The following is an 18,418-nucleotide window of genomic DNA, read 5'->3' as shown; positions in this document are numbered from 1 at the left end:
ACTCTCTGGCAGTAGAGACCTAGCAGAACCAGTCTTCTCCAAGAGGGTTCAAACAGCCGGGCCATGGAGGGGATTTGGCAGGGCAGATAACCTGGCAATAAGCACATGTGTCCAGCCAGTGACACAGATGCAAATGGACAGACGTGTCTAGCACACATTTCTCTCTGTCCAGTCAAAAGTCTCTTTCAGTTCATTACACTTTGCAGGTTCCTGGTTATTTTCTGCGATGTGTAAGAGTTTAATGCCCAGCTGCCTCTTTGGYGCTGCAGCTCCACACAAACATGAAAAAAAGGATGCTCCCCTTCTAGGTTTAATTCTGAAATCTGTAAGCAGCAACATTATATTCAGCATTTTGGGGATGTTTGTATCAGGATAAGCATGYGTTTAGGTTCTTCCATGGATTGGGATCTAAGAGAAAGACCAGGTTTCCGGATGCAGCGAAGGGCATGCTGGTGTGTGGTGGCAACTCAGTAAGTGGCAGCAACGCAATCATTTGCAATCATCTGCCCACACTGCTACTTAACCAAAATGAAATGTTTGGGAGTAATCACCTTGCAAATGCYGTCTTACTTATTTACCTGGACTCCAGTTTTTCTGTATCCTAAAGGGTCTTCTGTGAAATCAGGGCAATTCTATGCACACGTGTGCATTTAAGAGAAGCTTTTCAGAAGTAACTCAGGAAACAAAGTTTCATCTTCCAAAGGTCCCTCAGTAATTCCTATTTAAAAAAAAAAAATTCTGGTCAAGAATTTTACTCCAAAATATCTGAAATCCAACCAGAACAATGTGATCAACTCTGATTATGGGAAAGAGCAAGGGGAAATTTTGAGTGGCCAGAATGAAAAACAAAAACATATAGGATAAGTAGAAACATTAATTTCAAAGTGGAAAACCAAAATATTTCAGTATAAAAGAATCAAGCCTCTCAGTTTTACATCCGGGGAGATGTTTCCCCTCTCAGGATGAAAAATATGGGGAAACTGGTCTATATTTGTAAAACTTGTARAGGTCTCAAAGTCAGTCTTACATAGCACAGGCAGAAATTCTGAGTAAAGCTGCTGCCCAGTTCGCTCTGGGCCCCTGAATCCAGCCCAGCAGARGTTTCATCTCCCCACTAAATTCATCCCCTCTGCCCAGGGCTGCCAAGCACCTTTCCTTACACACACCTCTTCCCTCATCCTCCTTTTCACTATCAGTGCTTGGGTAGTCCAAAATACATCCCGTCTTTGTGCATTTTGGAATACCCATGTTGGCTTGAGGGACAGGAGGCTCTGCACTTAAATCATTGCCCCAGTTTTGTTTTCATGCAGACCTGTCTGAATCCAGACTCAGGCCAGTGAAATGAAAGCTGGGACCTGAGAAGGACAGTTGGGTGAGTGAGAGTGGGAACCAAAGCCACATTCAGAGCAGAAGATCTYATTTTTCAGTTTTCCTTAACTCCTTGATACAAAACAAGGCCTTTACTGATTGCACACAGTAGGGCAAGGGAGGACAAGAGGAGTAAAGCAGTGCAGAGTTGGGCCCTTGATTGCATATCAGTTTCCATGGTAACCCTTCATTTCTACTTGCTCACAATAATCACTGAAATCTTCCTCCTGCACCAGAGCACCCCTTGCTAGGACTGGACACCCCTTGCTGGGGGTCTAAGGGAGCCAGGGGACCACAGATTGTCTGTCCTTAGTAAATACGCATGCGTGTGAGTGGGAAACAGCCCAGAGAGGTGCAGTGCTCACAAGGAAAGAAAACCTGCCATGTAGGAGATACATTTGTGCATGAAAAACTCAGGACTGCTCTTTTCCGCAGGGGATGGGTAATTGCATAACAGGCAGGGCATAGACCCAGCCTCGGGCCCAGCAGGCTTCACCTCGGCAGACATGAGAAGTCCCCAGGGGYTGTAGGCAAGGCTTTATCTGCAGCCCTCTGGAGAGGGTACGTGGTCCGATGGTTGGAGCACTAACATAAAGGGCAGATCCCCACATTCAAGTCTCTGTTCATTCAGGGACTTCCTAGGGGAGAAAGTCCGTCYGGCCCCAACAGCAGGGCCAAGGTCGTGTGTCTCACTGCCCTCAGCTCTCTCTGATATGAGTGGTGACGGAAARACTCCTCCAGAGGGGGAGCTGATCCATCTCTATGTCTGCCTTGGGCTCSAGAGGCACCTGCCACCACCCCTGCCCACTGCTGGCTGAGCCCAAAATGAAGAGCAGCCAGCGTGCCTGGGTAGGAGAAAGCATGGGCATGACAGCCTCCAGGTGAGCTTGCCCTCTGCAAGCAGCCAAGTCYGCCAGACACTGTAAATAGCTTAGCAGCTCATAGCTGCCCCTGCAAGCACAGCGTGATTCTCCAGCACCGCAGGAGCCTCACCGGTGTCAAACAGTGTGAATCCTCCCGCAGTGAATTTCTCTCAGGAGGTCCACCCTGCCTTCGGTGTTCATACTGTGCTTTTCTCCAGTCTGGAGACTCAAAGGCCCACCAGTTTTAATGACATGGGGAGATTTCCTCAGAACAAAGGAAACGAGTAGTGTCCTTTGAAGCCCAGCTCCCTTCCCCAATCAATGCCAGCAGGACCACTGGGCTCATGTGATGTCTCATTAGGTAGCTCTCCTGGGCACAGGATGTGTCCTGGGGAGACTGCACATCAGCTCCAATAATGAGGCAAATTGCAACCCAAACTCCTTTGAGGCTGCCGTTTGTGCTAGCAGGGTCAAGCCGACTGAGAAGCATGAAAGACCCCCCATCTGGATCACAGGCCACCTCGCCCCCACGCCCCCTCCCAGGATGGGGTGGATTTAAAGGCAGAAAGCTAAGGTCTGGCTTTTGATAAGCATGTGGTGCTGCCTGGAAAAGCAAAGGTAAGGCAGGCGGGTGTAGCAGAGAAGGGCAGTGTAACTGGTATATCTGCAGCCATCAATGACAAGCTCACTATTCTCTTGTTGCACAGAGGACCCCCAAGAGAAGAAAGGATTTGCACAGGATGGCAAACAGCTTTTGTCAGGCCTTTCTTACAGGCTGTCAGGCTCAAGCAAGGGGCTATCACCAAACAGTAGCACTAGGGAATGGCATGGAGCCAGCTGAGGGCTTCTCAGCCCCACAGGCAACACCATATTTTGCCACCCCACAAACAATGAGAGGTTGTGGACAGATCCATGCACTCTTGGCAGGGAGATGAGAGCTTCCATGTGTGCAGTTTGCTGTTCCTGACGCTGTGCGTGGGGAAGACAGCTACTGCTGGGATTGCTGTTCCCAGCCCCTCACCTCCCACAGCCACACAGCCAGCACTTCTGCGAGCTACCGGCTGAGCTATCCCAGGCCTGGCAGAGGCAGAGCAACGGAAGGGGCAGCCGATGCTTCTTAATGGGTGAGCTCCACCCAGGCATCTCCCCAGATACCCTCCTCCTGCCCCTCTAGTCCCCCCTGAGCTGGAGGAAGGCCAAGCTGCACAGTCTGCGGCCACAAGCAGGGGAACAGCTCCAAGTGTGCCCTCCAAGGCCTTCAAACCCCACTGAGTCCGTCCGTATCTGAGCAAGCCCACTTGCCCCCAATGAGTTGTCCTCCACCTGTCCCCCTCCAGACACCTCTGAGGGAAAAYGGGAGCACCTCCAAGCTCCTGGGACTGAAGGTTTGTGCCATGGGACTGTCCCCTTCGCCTGTGAGGTTCCCTGTGCTGCAGGGGTCCATCTGCCTTAGCAAGCCAGGCTGGTGGTTGTGGTGGAGGTAGAAGAGGAAGGAGAAATTTGCTCTATTGAGGATGATATCTGGCTTTTTAGTGCTCATTTTCTTTCTCTCTCTTCCTCAGACTATGCTGTGCTGCTTGCTCCTAGTGCCCCTTGAAACAAAGGTTCTGCCAGCAGCAGGGTATGCCTGGTGAACATGGYGCTGAAAGTCTGCCAGGTGCCACAAGAAACAGAGTACATTGCAGACCCCTTCTTCAAAGCTCCCCACCACAGGTCCTTGGAGACTTCTCTCTCCTCATCCTCCACAGGGCCACCTTCTCCCTGTGGTTGATCCTTTCTCCAGCTCCCATGTCTGTATTCTCCTCACCCTGGCATTCCTCATCCAGTTCCACCTCTTCCTCTTCATCTCCTTGCTCCTATCTCCAGTCTTCTCTCCCTCTGGTTCCCCAAGACCTAGATGCTCTTGCCCATTCCTTCATCATTTCAGACACGATGGAGCTACCCTACTTCTACCTGCATATCCAAAGGAGCAGCTTTATTACGCTCTTTCCTGCTCAACTGCCTGCTCTACTTTTTTCTCCCTATATTTCTTATTGCTTCTAACATATTTCAGTTATCCAAGACATAAAATCTCCCTTTGTAGGGATTCCCAGTTATATTAAGGGTGAAGTTAACAGTATTTTTATTCCCCTGTTCTAGCAAATTTACTAACTAATATTCTTAAACTACTGTTTCTCACAAAATTGAAATTGAAATAATATTGCTGTGATTTAATTTTGTAATCTCATATTTGTACTTGATATCCATTGGTTCTATATTTTCTTTAAAGCAAACAACCTAGCTATTTTAACTTAAACTAGCAGTCAATATTAATGGTCATAKTCTGATACAGCTAGTATAGATTTTTACCATTAACGCACATCATTTACAATCATGCATTACAGAGTTAATTTTTGGTCTTCAGAAATAACTCCACTCCAAATCAATTAGAGTATTTTATTACTCACTATTCTCTCAAATTTTCACATAAACATACTTAAATCACAATTCTTCCAACTATTTAAATACCGATAGTCCCTCTGTTTCAAGTTATTTTTTCCTGTTTTGTTCACTCCTTGCATATTCATGTATCTGCTCAAACACTTAGATGACAGCACGTTGCTGAATTTAACAGTACTATTACTAGGTCTGAACTGTTTCTTTTGCTATTGATATCCTGTAAAATAAGCTATACAGACTTACTGACCATTATGTTGTCATATTTTTACTTGCTTTTCCAGAACTTCATCTTGGATTGCTGAATAAAACTACTTCTTCTAAAACATATCTGATCACTGTAACTACTTGATACACCATTGGACTAGAGATTTTTTTAATGAAAAAAACAAAATGATTATGGGGAAATACTATGACTGCTGTTGTTTGTGACAGTTTATACTATACCTCCTATCTCAAGTTAACTGCAAGTTCAGTTTACAATTTGCAGTTCCTGTGCCTGCTTGTGTAATCCTAGCCTTAAGCAGGCCCCTCTTTGAGCATTTGGGATTGTTTCTTTCTTTGCTTTTTAGTTAAAACTGCGAAATCCGATGGAGATATAAATGCCTTGGCAACAGCCTTACATTAATTCACTGCAGCTCCAGGATTATCTTGGATTCCAACTATCCACTGCACAGCAGTACCCCTATTCAAGGGTCCTAGGAAATACGATGCCCACTTTATTTGGTCTGGGGTTTAATCAGCTCCAAAATTGGACAAAGAAGTATTATCTGGCACAGCCCTCTCACAGAATGATATCTCTAATCTTGGATTGCTTTTCTAATTAGAAGGGATGTGATCCACTATGTTCGCACCATGTTCAGCTTAGGATACAAATTCCCCCCTGAGCCTTTAAAAATCTTCTTCTTATAAAAATCTCTCTTGGCAATTGATCCTTAAAGATCCTACCCATAAATTCAAATCAATCCCTGTCCCTTCAGAGTTGTCTGGTAAGACTATTCACTAACAGCTCTTTATTAAAGCAGTTCCAACTGCAAAATATTCAATTTTATGCAAATTTTACATGGCAATCGATAACAAAGATCCTTCAGATTGCATTTAGCAACATAAAACAGCTCTTAGCCCATTGGACTTCTGCTGTTCCATATCAGAGAAGCCTTCAGCCCACAAAACCTCCCTTGCATAGAGCCAAATTTGGCCAACCTCTTGGGATATAGTCATTCTGATTAGCTTAGGCACAGAAGAAGGTGGAAGCCCCAAGGAAGCTGGGTAGAGGGGGGTTCATGCTGTTGTCTTGAAGATGAACTGTGAAGGCAGCAACAGTTCCAGGATCAGCACCGGCATCAGGGCCCTGCTGTTGGGTCTGTCCTCAGCAGCCTGTGCTGTCTCGCTCAATCCCCCTTACAGTCCACAGTCCCGCAGTGGCTGAGGATTCCTTCTGCCGGACCACAGAAGAGCTGCGATTCCCAGGAAACGCTGCTGCCTAGTTGGTAACACCAAGGATAACCTGTTGTGGTACCACCCGCCACTGTGAACGTACTGGCATGTACACGCGTAACACGTCCTCCCTGTCTCAGGCAACCCCTGCCATTTAACTAAGAACCAGCTCAGCCAGCACAAGAAGCAGACAATGCCTAATGGTACTAAAAGGGGGAGGAGAAGGCCCATTCCCCAGAAGAGTGTCTTTCTGACAGTGCTTTGATCTGAGAGCTTAAGACCGTACTCTTTGAAGAAATGAGCAGAGGTGTACAGATTTTTGCCTGAAGACGATAAATCATGGAAGTGATTCACTTTGAACTTCTCCAACAYAGAAACAAATACAGTGCTGCTTCATCTTTTCAGGTGCAGTACAGAGTTAACTAATCGTCAGAAGGCTGATGGGGCCAAGGGCTGTCTTGCCAGCTGCTGTCAGTGCTCTGTAATTAATTAAAAGTGTTCCTGTGTGATTTTTTTTTTAAGCCAAAAAACACCACTACAATCAACTTGGTCTGCTTGTCCTCATCCAAAGAAACAGAATTACTGAGTATCATCTGCAAGATGGAGGAGATAATCAGTGTGCTTTGCTCAGTGACCATGAGCCCTCAGCTGGAAACTGTGTCCACTTTTGAGCATCATGCTTTARAAGATGTGGACACATTAGAGAGGGTGGAGGACAGTAAAGAGGGACACCTGGAAGGCCATGAACACCCCTCTGAGGAACTGAGGGGCTCAGGAAGYACGACACAGCTACCAGTCCGTGAAATGGCATTGAGAAATGGGTGTCCATGTTCACTGAAGTAAAGGCAAGCAAATCAACATAATTTGCAGCCTGAAGGCTTTAGGTTGGATATTAGACTAACACAGAGAATTAAGTTATTATAAGAGGCAGAGTGTCCTTCACTAGAGATAGTACATACAGACACCCTTCCTTTCCATCAGCTGGGGGAGAAGGGATCCAGGCAACAGGCCAGACCATGGGCCAGCCTAAATCAGTCCAGCTCTGAGGAAATGCCCTTGTAATACCCTCTCTACTGGGGCCAAAGATCTGAACTACAGACGGGGTTTGGACTCTATYCAAGGCTGCGACTCCCATTCCCAGGCCAAGTGCCCACTTATTTCTACTGCAGGCTCCAACCTGCATCACAAGAGCCATGAAGCATTTCACCTGCTGAGTGCTKCTGGCACCCATCTTGCCCCCTCCCCACACACAGGTCCCAGTTAGTGTCTTAAACCAGCTCCTAGTGTTTCCAAGATTCCTAGGGTACTTCCATCTCCCTCACTCGCAAAACTGCTTCACGGTTCGCTGCCTCGGAGGCGCTCCCAGGCCCACAGCCTGCAAGGCACGCTGAGAGCGGTCTGGGGACACGATTCGGCGCCATTAGGCGCCCCGAGTCCTCRCCGCCCCGGCAAAGCCGCCCCTGAGGGCACTGCCCACGTGACAATCGAAGCCCGGGACTGCGTGCTGACCAATCCAGCGCCGCTCTCCGGCCACCTGGCCAATCCCGTTCGGCCGCATCGCACCGAGAGTATATAAACACCCCCCCGCCCTCCTCCCCACCTGACACCTCCGGGTGACCGTTAGGGCAGTTGGCGGCGGACTTTGGGCTGCAGTGGCGGTTTGCGCGGGAGGGAGCGGCTCCTCTGAGGGGGAGGTTGTTCCGAAGGGAGTTGCTCTGAGGGGGGTTGCTGCACGGTTAGCTCTGCCAGCGCCGCGGCGGTTTGTCTGAGCGGCCGATTTGCAGGAGGAACTGCCCCGAGCTTGAGCTGCAGATCCGATCTGCAAGCGCCAAAGCCTGAGTCCCTCCTCTGTTCCCAGCTAGGTCTGTGGTTGGGAAGGGTCCTGAGGCGCTTTCTCTGAGCACAATAGTCCTTCCGAGCAGGAAGGTGCTTGCTTTCTTTGCGTGGCCACTTAGGGAAGGTAATTATTTCGATGTTGTGTGATTTGCTTTGTATTGCACAAAGCCCCACTGTGTCCAGTTAAGGTGAGGAAAGGGCAGAAAGGGAGTTGGTGTTGGGCTCCTATGGGAGATGTGACCTGCCTGGAGGAAGGAAAGGCCGGAGTCAGCAACAGCCTTCCTGCTCTGCTGTTCCTTTGTAATGCCACCAATTACTGCTGAGCAGGAAAGGCAAAGTCACAATTAAAATAGCACCTATTCAAGATGAAATCATAATTACCATTGGTTTATTATGCAAATGCGGCAAAGCACATAGCTTAATAGCAACCTCAAATTTCCTCGTCTAAAAGATTGTCCTCAGCTACCAGACTCTTAAAGTTATGGCTCAGTGTAATTCAATTTTCATCTTTCTCTGTATTTCCTTTGTCACCTACTGCTTGTTTTTTGTTTATTCTTGTTTTTAAGAAGAGTTGTATCCTTTTAAGCATGCTGTGAACCCTCTTATGATGTTTGCTGTGTAGGTGTTGAGCAAAACACTTCCAACTAGTCAAGTGTGGCAGAGAGTACATAGCCAGACCTCTCTTAGCTTGAGCTGCTGGGTCATGCTGCCTTTCATGATTCTCCTCTAGTAGGACACAAGCTCAAGTGACTGTAGCTGGAAGGTGCTGCCAGTGGCAGGTGCTTTCTGAAGCACTCTTCGGCCGGCTTTTGAGTTTCGTCTAGCCCATTCGAGTTGTTAAATGTGATTCTCCTGGAAATGAAGCTGCACAAAATGGCATCTCTCTTCACCCACAGCTGAGGGTGGGTGACATATGCTCTTGTATCAAAAAATGCATGGTTCAAGCCCTTTCCCATGCTACTGTCTACCCCCACCATTTTTTTTCCCCCCCATGCTCTTTCCCTGAGCAAATTAAAACAGGTCACTGCATTTGTTTCTGCTTTTGAAGCAGATGTTTCTGTGGTCACATGAGGCAAATGGGTGACAAGCCTTCAGTGCTTGTTCTGGGGGTAACCTAGCTGGAGGGTGTTGCTACAAGCTGGAAAGCAGTGACATCGCAGCAGTTTCTTATTTGCTGATTCTCACTTGGCTTGACCACTTGCTTAGCAACTGCTTAGCAACGTCTTCTGCATTGAGAGGGGTATGCCAGGTCCCCCAAGCTTGGTGGTCGTGGTTATGTGACTGAGAAACTTCATTTGCTTGGCTTAACAGTTTTTGCAGCCAGGGAGAAATAGAGAGTTTGGGACTGAGAGTCATCCCTAGCCTTGCTCTGTAGGTCAGCTGGAAGCGGGGTGCAGCAGAGGCCAGAGGGAGGGTTACTCTCTGCTCTGAACTTTCAGGCATCCGCAACTAGATGAGGCTGTGTGACCCACCTGCCCTTTCCTCCCTCACGGAGAGATTCAGAGCTGGCAGGGAGATAGGCAAGGAGATGTTTATCTAGACTACTGAGAAGGCCAAAGACCAATTTAACATCCCTTAAAGCTGTGACTCCCATCCAGTGAGTGGGAAAGGTTAGTTAGTAGAGTAAGAGCTAAGGAAAGAGCGCAGATACAGGTCTTATGGTGCAAGGTGGTGTTCAAGTCTCCCAAGAGCAGTCAGAGTGATAGGGAATGCCTCACCTTGGGTGATGAAGACATGGGCACAACTCTAGCCTAGGCTCACAGAGAATTCAGTTGGGAGCTGCTTATAGTGTCTGTTAGTGTGGTTTGGACCCCTGGGAAACATCGAGCTGGAATGCAGCACTATAATTAACAACTGACAGCTTAAATAATGCAAGGGAGCTGGGAGGCTGGAAATACATGCTTTTCCCAGGAGAGGCTGTGGGGGTGGGCAGGAAAGGCACATGTTGCTAGAAGGAATTAGGCCCTCCTATTGGGGGGGGGATGTCAAATAGTTGTTGGCGCAGGTTCCAGTTTAAGGCAGATGAGCAGCGGACTGTCAGGAGAAACAGGGTCAGTTCAGCACAAAGATCTCATTACTGTTTTCTTCCTGTTTCATGGAACAGTGTATTTGGGAGTGTGGTGATCCTTTTATCCCTTTCTTTTTGGAAGGTGGAAAGGACTCTTAATGGATGCAACTTGGCTGGTGTGTCCTGAAAGTCCTGATGAGTTTCCTGTTCACTGTGCAGTGTCATAGAGTTTGACTCTTCTTCCAACGTGTCCCTTAGGCAGGAAAGCCAGCCTGCTGGGGTTAAGCTGCAGCCAAGCCAAGAGCAGATAAGGCTTGTGTTGGCCAGAATCCCCTTGGGCTTCTGTTCACCTTTACACCTCAGAGATAATTGGTAATGAGTTAGCTAAGACAAAGCCCCAGTTTTTCTAGGTACCCTGTGTACACCTCTGGAAGGCAGCACCAGCACCATCTCACCACTCCACAGAAGGTATAAAGGGACATAGGACAAAACAGATAAGATGAGACTTGCCTCTCATGGAGGCAGGATCTCCATCCTGTCTTTGGGGGCATCCTGCCAAATCCCCACCAGCCAGTGCTCCTGGGTCCCAGGGTTAGCTGTGGGTTGTACTGCGTCACTGTTTTTTGGTGTGAACAGGTGGATGTTTCGGCATATGTGCATGGAGTCTGTCTGTCCAGGTTGTACCCCTGACTGTACCAGACTGACCAGGCATATGGCTGGAATTACTCTGTGTGCATGATGGATGTTTATCCAGGCTTTCTGTAGGTGTGGCAGCCCATGCTGCAGGTAGGTAGTCCAGCCATCATGGGCAGGGGCTTGGGCTGCAAGAAAGAATTGGATTAACCTTGCAGGTGTTGTCATTGCAGTTTAAAAGGATTTTCCATGTGTGATGATCAGGTTCATGTCTACCACTAAGTCGTGCATTCTTCCTTCCCTTCACCCCTTCCGTGACCACCAGCAGATGTATCTCTGTTTCCTTYGTCCTATCCCACCCCACAAGAAAGGGGAGGCAGCCATGGCCRAGCTAACTGGTTGTATCTCACATGCAAATAAGCAGATGGAGCAGACAGGTGGGAAAACAGAGCTATATATATATATATTTATTACACAGATATCTGATAACCAATAAGATGGGTTTGGGACCACAAAATCTCTGGCATGGTTGCCATGGCAATCTGCACACAATTCCAGTGAGATGCAGGAAAGAAATCTTTTGTGTTCTTAGGGAGCTTTATAAAATAAAAATAAATTAGATTTAAATGAGTGATCACAGCTGCCTCAAGGAGCACCTGCCAAAAACTCTGGCCCAGACCATCCACCAAAGTGCAGTGTGTTTTATTAAAATTACAACAGTGAGAGTGCCATTCTTGATAGCCAAAGCTGAAGTGGGCTTTCAGGTGGACTTATATTTTGGGTCACTTTGCATGCAAGGGGAGTTGACCAGGGAGCTCTTTTTCAGGATGTTAGGATGCTAAAAGTTCACATGTATTCAGAAGGAAACTAGACATGTTCATGGAAGGAAAATCCACAGTAAATTACTAAATGAAACCACATCCAGCTTAGGAAGTGTGAAAATAATTGGGAGATGGGAAAATATTTGGGAGAAGTGTCATGCGTACTTGGTTATTCAGGTATCTGCCTGTGGCTGCTGTCAAAAACAAGATTCTGGGCCCAGATGGACCTTTGATCTCACTCAGCTTGGTCATTTTGATGACGGGTTTCTACAAATGCAGACCCTCCTCTGCCCTGCCATCAGTCCAGTCACTAAGAGCAGATAAAAATGCTGAACTTGGTCATCTGAATTCTGTATAAATGAAGTTCTGGGAGAAGGGAATGGGTTGCATGATCCCTCCTGCAAGAGACTGGTTGGGACAGAGACATTCATAATCTCGCCAAATAAGTTTGTTCTGATCTGTTCACTTTCTTTTCTTTGCTTGCCCCATCTGGTAACCAGAGGCCAGGAGGGAGCRAAGGCCCTGGTGCAGTTTTTATCCCTACCCCTTCTTCCTGCCCTCAGTGGGAAGCAGGACACAGCTGCCAAGGCCAGTGTGATACTGATGATGCTCAGGTTGTCTTGCTCTGAGATGCTGTTGTTGATTGTATCCTGGTGTGTAACCAAGCAAAGATAACACTGGGCAGTGGGTTAGGCCTGCCATGTCCCGCTGTGGGTGTGGGGATCGGGAAGCAAGCACTCCTGCCTGCCTTTGGGACACTGCCTGTCCCTGCAGCGCAGTAAGGAAGCAAGCTGCCAGGTGAGCTCTGTGTGGGACGGGAAGGGAGCTGTGAAGGGTGACACTTTGGGTGGATGAATTCTAGGCAAGCTTTCCTAGAATAGACAAGATAGAGGTGAACGGGAATGAATGCTGTGGAGATGTCGGCCCTCCCTTCCAGACTGAGCTGCCAGGGTTAGAGTGTGTGCATGCCATACACAAGTGCCTGGGTCTGAGGGGTTTCTTTACTCCCTTGCGTGGTCTCACAACGCCCTTTCCATCACTCCTTTCATGTGCAGGCACTCTCATTCACGTGCAAAGCCACTGTCAGTGCTTCAGCGAGTAAAGGGGTTGCCTGAGCTACACTGAATCTGGCTTGGGCACCAGGAACAGTGAAAAACAGCACAGGTGCCCATGAGGACTGGGCAAGAACAGTACTAGAAGTCCCCATATTTGCCTTTTCCTTGTTGTTTGCCACATTGGTTAGATTTCAGTGTTGCAGGTTGATTTCCGCTGATGTAATCTGTGGACATGAACTGGCATAGCTAACAAACCGGGCTCTTTTGGAGGCTTTGCTTCACACCCCAGCTGCTGTGATTGGTGTCATCCCTGACAATCACAGCTTTCAAGAGAAAAGCTTGAAGTATCTGRCCTGAAGTGCAGTGAACCGTAGAAGATGGGCATCCCTAATGAAGTCTGGTATCAGTAAACTGAGACTTAAACTCTGGGCAAAAGGGAGCCTGAACTCAGCTAGCAACAGCCTGGGGACAAAAAGGAAAGTAAATCCCAACTCAGACCTATTATGTTTGTCCAACGTGGATCTTAATAAAAATCCAGCTACATCTATTGCTACCTCAGATGGAAATGTTTCAGTGCAAAGGGTCACATCCTGCATTTGCACTTGTTCTAAGGATAATGCAAGGCTCCTGTTGTACACAGAGCTGAGAGGGCAAATCACATCTTGTTCTGCTTGCTGGAAACCACTGGCTTCACTTTGGAGAAGCTAATTGTGAGCAAAGCATCCAAAAGGGAGCAGAACTCCACCAAGGCCTCTTTGAGGATGGTGTGTGGGCTCCACCCCTCGTTCTCTCTCTGCTGCTCAGCTCTTCTGGTGTCCTGGCTGGGGGGAGCCCACTGAGAAGACTGTGCTCCCAGCTCATAGGAGAGCCCCGTGAGCCACTGGGCTTTCTGGGAGTTTCATGCTACACACATCTGCCTTGTGACTCCTTCCCTGGAGAAGAGCAGGGACTGTGTCATTGTGAGCATGTCAGACAGCTGGAGGAAGAGAGCCCACCTTAACTCTTCAGTGGGAGCCACCCAGAGAGCCATTCTTTTCAGTTCTCTGGGGGTGCAGACCTCCTTTTCTTTCATCAGCAGAACAAAGGTTTTGTGCCACTGCACCCAGGAATCCTCAGAGGCCTGTGGATTTCAGGGAACAGGAAAAGAGAGAAATCTCTAGCAGATAAAATGACAGATATTGTTTGCAAGGAATATTCTGCCTAAGCACTCAAGCTTTCTGAAAGAAATGCCAGTTATGGCTAGAGAAAGCAAGTGCTTTTCACCCTGAGAAGTAGGCTAGGATCGTCCCAAAGCTGGAAAAAAATTGGCGTGTGGACTGCAGGAATCCCTAGGGCTGCTGTTCCAGGGAGCTGTGTGCTTAAGCAACTCTGTCTTGCTGCATCTGCTCTCCACAGAACACATTTTCTTCCAATGTCCTGGTGATAACCACCTCAGCTYATGTGTCAAGCTTAGTCCTGCCATGGGATCAGGCAGAGCTGCAGGCCTTGCGCTGTAGCTTTTCACAGTCCTTAACCAGACCTGAATGCTGCTGAGCATGGAAAGGAATCAATTCTGGGACATCTAGGATGTCTCTGAGTCTGAGACTTGCATGCTGGCAGTCTGTAGTGCTTTTTAATAAGATCTCATGTTCTAGAGTCATTAGGAAATCGGAAAGAATTGTTCTGAGAAAATCCTCTAAAAGCTTACGTGCCAAATATGTATGAGCTAGCAACAGTTTGAATCACAGTGTTCCTTCATGCTCTTTGTTTCCCAGACCGCGTGGGCCAGTGTTTAATGCACAATCCGAATTTATCACTGGTTTATCTTAATGCAAGAAATTTTGACAAAAATGGCAAATTTTAATTTGGCTTTGGCAGATGAGGGGAGTTATTCATGGAAATCTTGTCCCGAAATAATACTGAGCCTGCCCTGCGTCAGCCAAGACAGGCTGGCACGTGCAGGATTTGTCTCTATCCCGGCTATGGGGCAAAGCGGCATGCGGGGGATAAGAGCAGGCACTCTGGGTCACGCTAAAGGGCATCTTGCTTGGTAGGTTCCTGCAACCGGTGCTCTGGTGGGTCTGTTTCCATAAACATGTGAGTAATAGGGCAGAGCTAGGCTGGTCCATCTTTGTTTAAACACATTCCCTCACCACCAGCAGATTAGGGATCTTCTTGTGGCATGATGACCTGAAGAGCCTTCACTGACTCCATCACATCCCACCCTGAGCCAGCAGGTGGTTTTGGCTCCTGCAATCAAAAATGAGTCCTGCAGCGTGCGAAAGCCCTGCTGTACATTTCTTTTGCACCTGTTGATTTTTCATTTCTTTCAAGTTCTGCCTTTCTAGTTCTTGGGGAGTGAGGAATGAGCAATATTTGCTCCCTGGTCATTATGTGAAGATTTTACAAACCTCAGTCATATTTCTTCACTGAACTCTTTTYCAGGTTGAAGATTTCTAGTGTAGTCCATCCTCTTACAGGAGCTGTTCCACACCTCTGTGCTCTGATTCTTTTTAACTCTGTTAGAAGCTGCGACACAGACACCACATTAATCCCCCATTTCTTCTCACACTGGCATGGAAGAGAGGCTGAAACCATAGTGTTTCTGAGCCAGTTGTGGCAAAGTATGTTCTACAGGCCCCAGGTCCAATCCAGCCGTCTAATCAAATAGTAAAGAGGAGGCAGAAGTAATCTTAAGTAGGGGTTGCATCTGTACTGTATGGCAGCTTCTGGGATGACTCATGCAGAGGACAGTGCCTGCAAGGCTGTGTGTGCCTGGTAAGACCTCTTTTAGCCTGAAAGCATCAGGTCTCCTGTGCATGCACAAATCAACATCCATCATGTGCTCAGGTTTTCCTGTGGGAAATCCAGATATGTAGGGACCATCAGATGCCTTTCCTGCCCTCACTCTATTGCAAGGAGTCCCACGTTACCTGAGCTGCTGGCTGGCAGGTAGTGACTGAATTGCAACATCTTATCCTAAATGCAATTTGACAGACTTCTGGTACAGGTTTACAACATTTGTAGAGTGTGACCCCTCCACCTGACTCCTGAAGAGCCTCTCACAGGGGGAGCAGGTGGCCCTTCTTTGACACAGGCTGTGGCAGTGTGTATTCCTGCCACCAAAGGTTCTGTTATTTTGTTTAGCTGCCCTGGTACAAATGGGAAAGAAGTCTGATAAGGTCCAGAGACTGCTGAGGTGATGGGAATGGAGGAACAGCCAGGATCAGACCTCAGGTGCGTACCACATCAAACTTTTAAGGAAGCTTAGCATCATCAGTGTTACAGATGGGAAAACCAAGGCACATTGCATGACTGAATTAACTTAGGTATCAAGCAGCCCAGGGCCAGGTGGAAATGATGCTGAGTGCTCTCCTGTCTGGATTTCCATATTGTCTAACCAGGATCCAGCTCCAGATGCCCAGGAAAACATGTAAGAACCCTGCAATGATGAAAGACTGTTGCTTCAAAACACGACTCCCTTTGCTCTGTTTCATGCAAGGTGGTGCAGGTTCAGCCCTTGGGATGCAGACCTTGGCCAGGTGATTGGCAGTTCCTCCCTGCAGAGACTTGTGCTCTTGTGGTCAGCTCTGTGAAGCGAGCCGTGCTGCAGTGAGGGAGCCGTGTAGGAGGCAGCTCTTTCTGAAAGGCCAAGGAGAGCGCAACTGAAAATAGACAAGTGCCTGACTGATCTTATTTGAGCCTGACTTCTGGCAGCCTGTTGTGTCTGAATGAGCATGGGCACTGTGCAGGAGGGAAGGGGAGGAGTGAGCAGGTCTGGCTCTCCTGGGGCAGCGAAGAGGCCACCCACTGGGAACACTGAGCCAGCTCTGCTGAAGCAGGAGGCGGCTGTGTGAAGGATCGTTGTCCTGCCAGCTTCTGAGCCCTGACATGCTCAGTTTGGCCAAACCCTTCGGCTATCTCGCTGAGCGCACCCACTGCCTCCTAACCAGCCTCTCACCTCCAGCCATCTGGCTTGAGAAAGCCCAATTAGAGAACAACCTGCAGGTCTGCAGGCAGGGAACCCCACTAGTGCTGCTATAATGCATTTGGTTTGGTCTGAATGTAGGGGAACGTGTGGGAAGGGAAGAATAAAAGCGGGGGGGACTGTTGGACTGGGCCATGCAGGAAACTAAATACCTGACTGAAAAAGCTCTTACTTCCCAGATCTGTAGCTTCACCTCTTTCTCTCTAGGTTTTTCCAGATTTACTTGTATGAGGCTGCTCTCAGGCTTTGCCCAGGGAGGAGATGCCAGTATTAGAATTTAGCTCCCTGCCTTGTCCTGCCTCGTCCTGCCTCCATCCTCCTGCACTTTCTAGTAAGAAAGAGCAGAGAGGGAGGGACCTGGAGTAGATAGAGCAAGAAGCTGTTTGCTTAATTGACTTCACACTTGCTTTGCTGCCACTCTCAGCCCCTTCCCAGGGGACAGTTAACTCTTTCATAATCCAGTCTGCAATGTGCCACATCAGAGATCTGCGCTGCAGAAATGGTACTCAGAGTAGACCAGATGTAAGCAAAGAGCTGGAAATGCCAAGCCCACCTGTATAGCTCAGAGCTCTATAAAATGGGCTTAATCCCACCATCTCACCTAGCCATGGCAGGGAAGAGCATGGGATCAAGTTTCTTTTCTGCTGCCAGTGGGTAAATAAAGATGCTGGATCATGAACATCTGTCTTCTGCACTCCCACACATGTGGCTCCCACATAGCGTCCTTTGGCCTGCAGCAGAATGGCCGGGGCCTTTCAGGGAGATCTGAAATACCTCCCAGCCTGTGCTGCCAGTCAGAGGAAACTGTGGCCCTGCCCAGTCCCTCTCCCATGCTTCTCCCATCTTGCTTTGTTCCTGAGCCCCTGGGTGCCTATGGAGGGGCGCAGGGGGATGGGGAGGGCAGAATGCATTTAATCCTGAGCGTGCTGCTCTTCTTGCCCATTACAGGCTTTGTACTGTCCAGAGAGGATGAGGAAGCTGAGCCTGCTCCCCACACCATTTTCACACCAAGCAACATCCCTGTTTTTTCTGACCTCTGTGGCACAGAGATAGGCCTGGCTGGGGGCGGGCAGGGAGGTGCCCAGACTGGCTCTGTGTGGGAGCCGGAAGGCACTGCTGGCACTGTAAATAGCAAGTCATTTCCATTTCAATGCTTCTGCTGCTGCTGGGAAGGGCCAGGGCTAGATGTGTGGGTGCAGGCTGCTCCAGCTCTTCTTTCTGCCTCTCCCTACCTTGTGCTTCTCCACAGAATTTTTCTGTTGTATCTGCCCTGCTCACCCTCTCCCAAATATATATGCCTGCCACCATCTCTATTGCCTTATTCTCTTTAAATATTTTGAGATGGGGCTTGAGTTGTCCCTCCTAGAGCTTTGAGGCAGCAGCAAGTCAGAGAGTGCAGCGAAGCAGTAGCCCCAAGCAGAGTTGCAGCCTCCTGCTCTTCCATCCTTGATGGTCTGCCTGGTGAGGCTGGAAGCTGCTGTGCGGAGGAGCCCTTTGGGGTTCCCCAGCCTAGGCAGGCTCGCAGCTCACAGTGGAAGGATCCTGGGAGAGCCAAGTCCTCTGTGACCTGTGAGTCAGGAGCTAAGGGCAGGATGGGCATTGGGAGGTTGGTTAGGCCTCAGGTTGTTCGCACTGTCTTACCCGTTCCCGAGAGGAGACTTTCCAGCTTGGGAAGACTTCTTGAGAAACAAATGAGGGTCTGGTTAGGGAAGTGGCAGTATGGTGGCAGAACACTTGAGTTCAGTTCATAACTGTTTCCTGGTGTGACCGATTTTTTGCTAGCCTTTCTATATTCAGTTTGCCTACCTTAGGAAAGGACACTCTAGCTTAAACACCAGTGATCCCCACCAGTCAATGCCAGACATGTGAATTCAGGGAGACTCTTCTTCCCTTCCCGGCAGGGAGGGTGTGAGCTGAGCTGTTGTGAGTCCATCTCTGTGCCCACCCCGGCTCATGTGTTTGCCCCRCTGCCAGTGCAGAGGAGCGTGAGATCT

The sequence above is a fragment of the Apteryx rowi genome, unplaced genomic scaffold (genome assembly GCF_003343035.1).
Source record: "Apteryx rowi isolate R43461 unplaced genomic scaffold, aptRow1 scaffold_154, whole genome shotgun sequence".
NCBI classification, from domain to species: Eukaryota; Metazoa; Chordata; class Aves; order Apterygiformes; family Apterygidae; genus Apteryx; species Apteryx rowi.
This window is presented reverse-complemented; position numbering follows the sequence as displayed.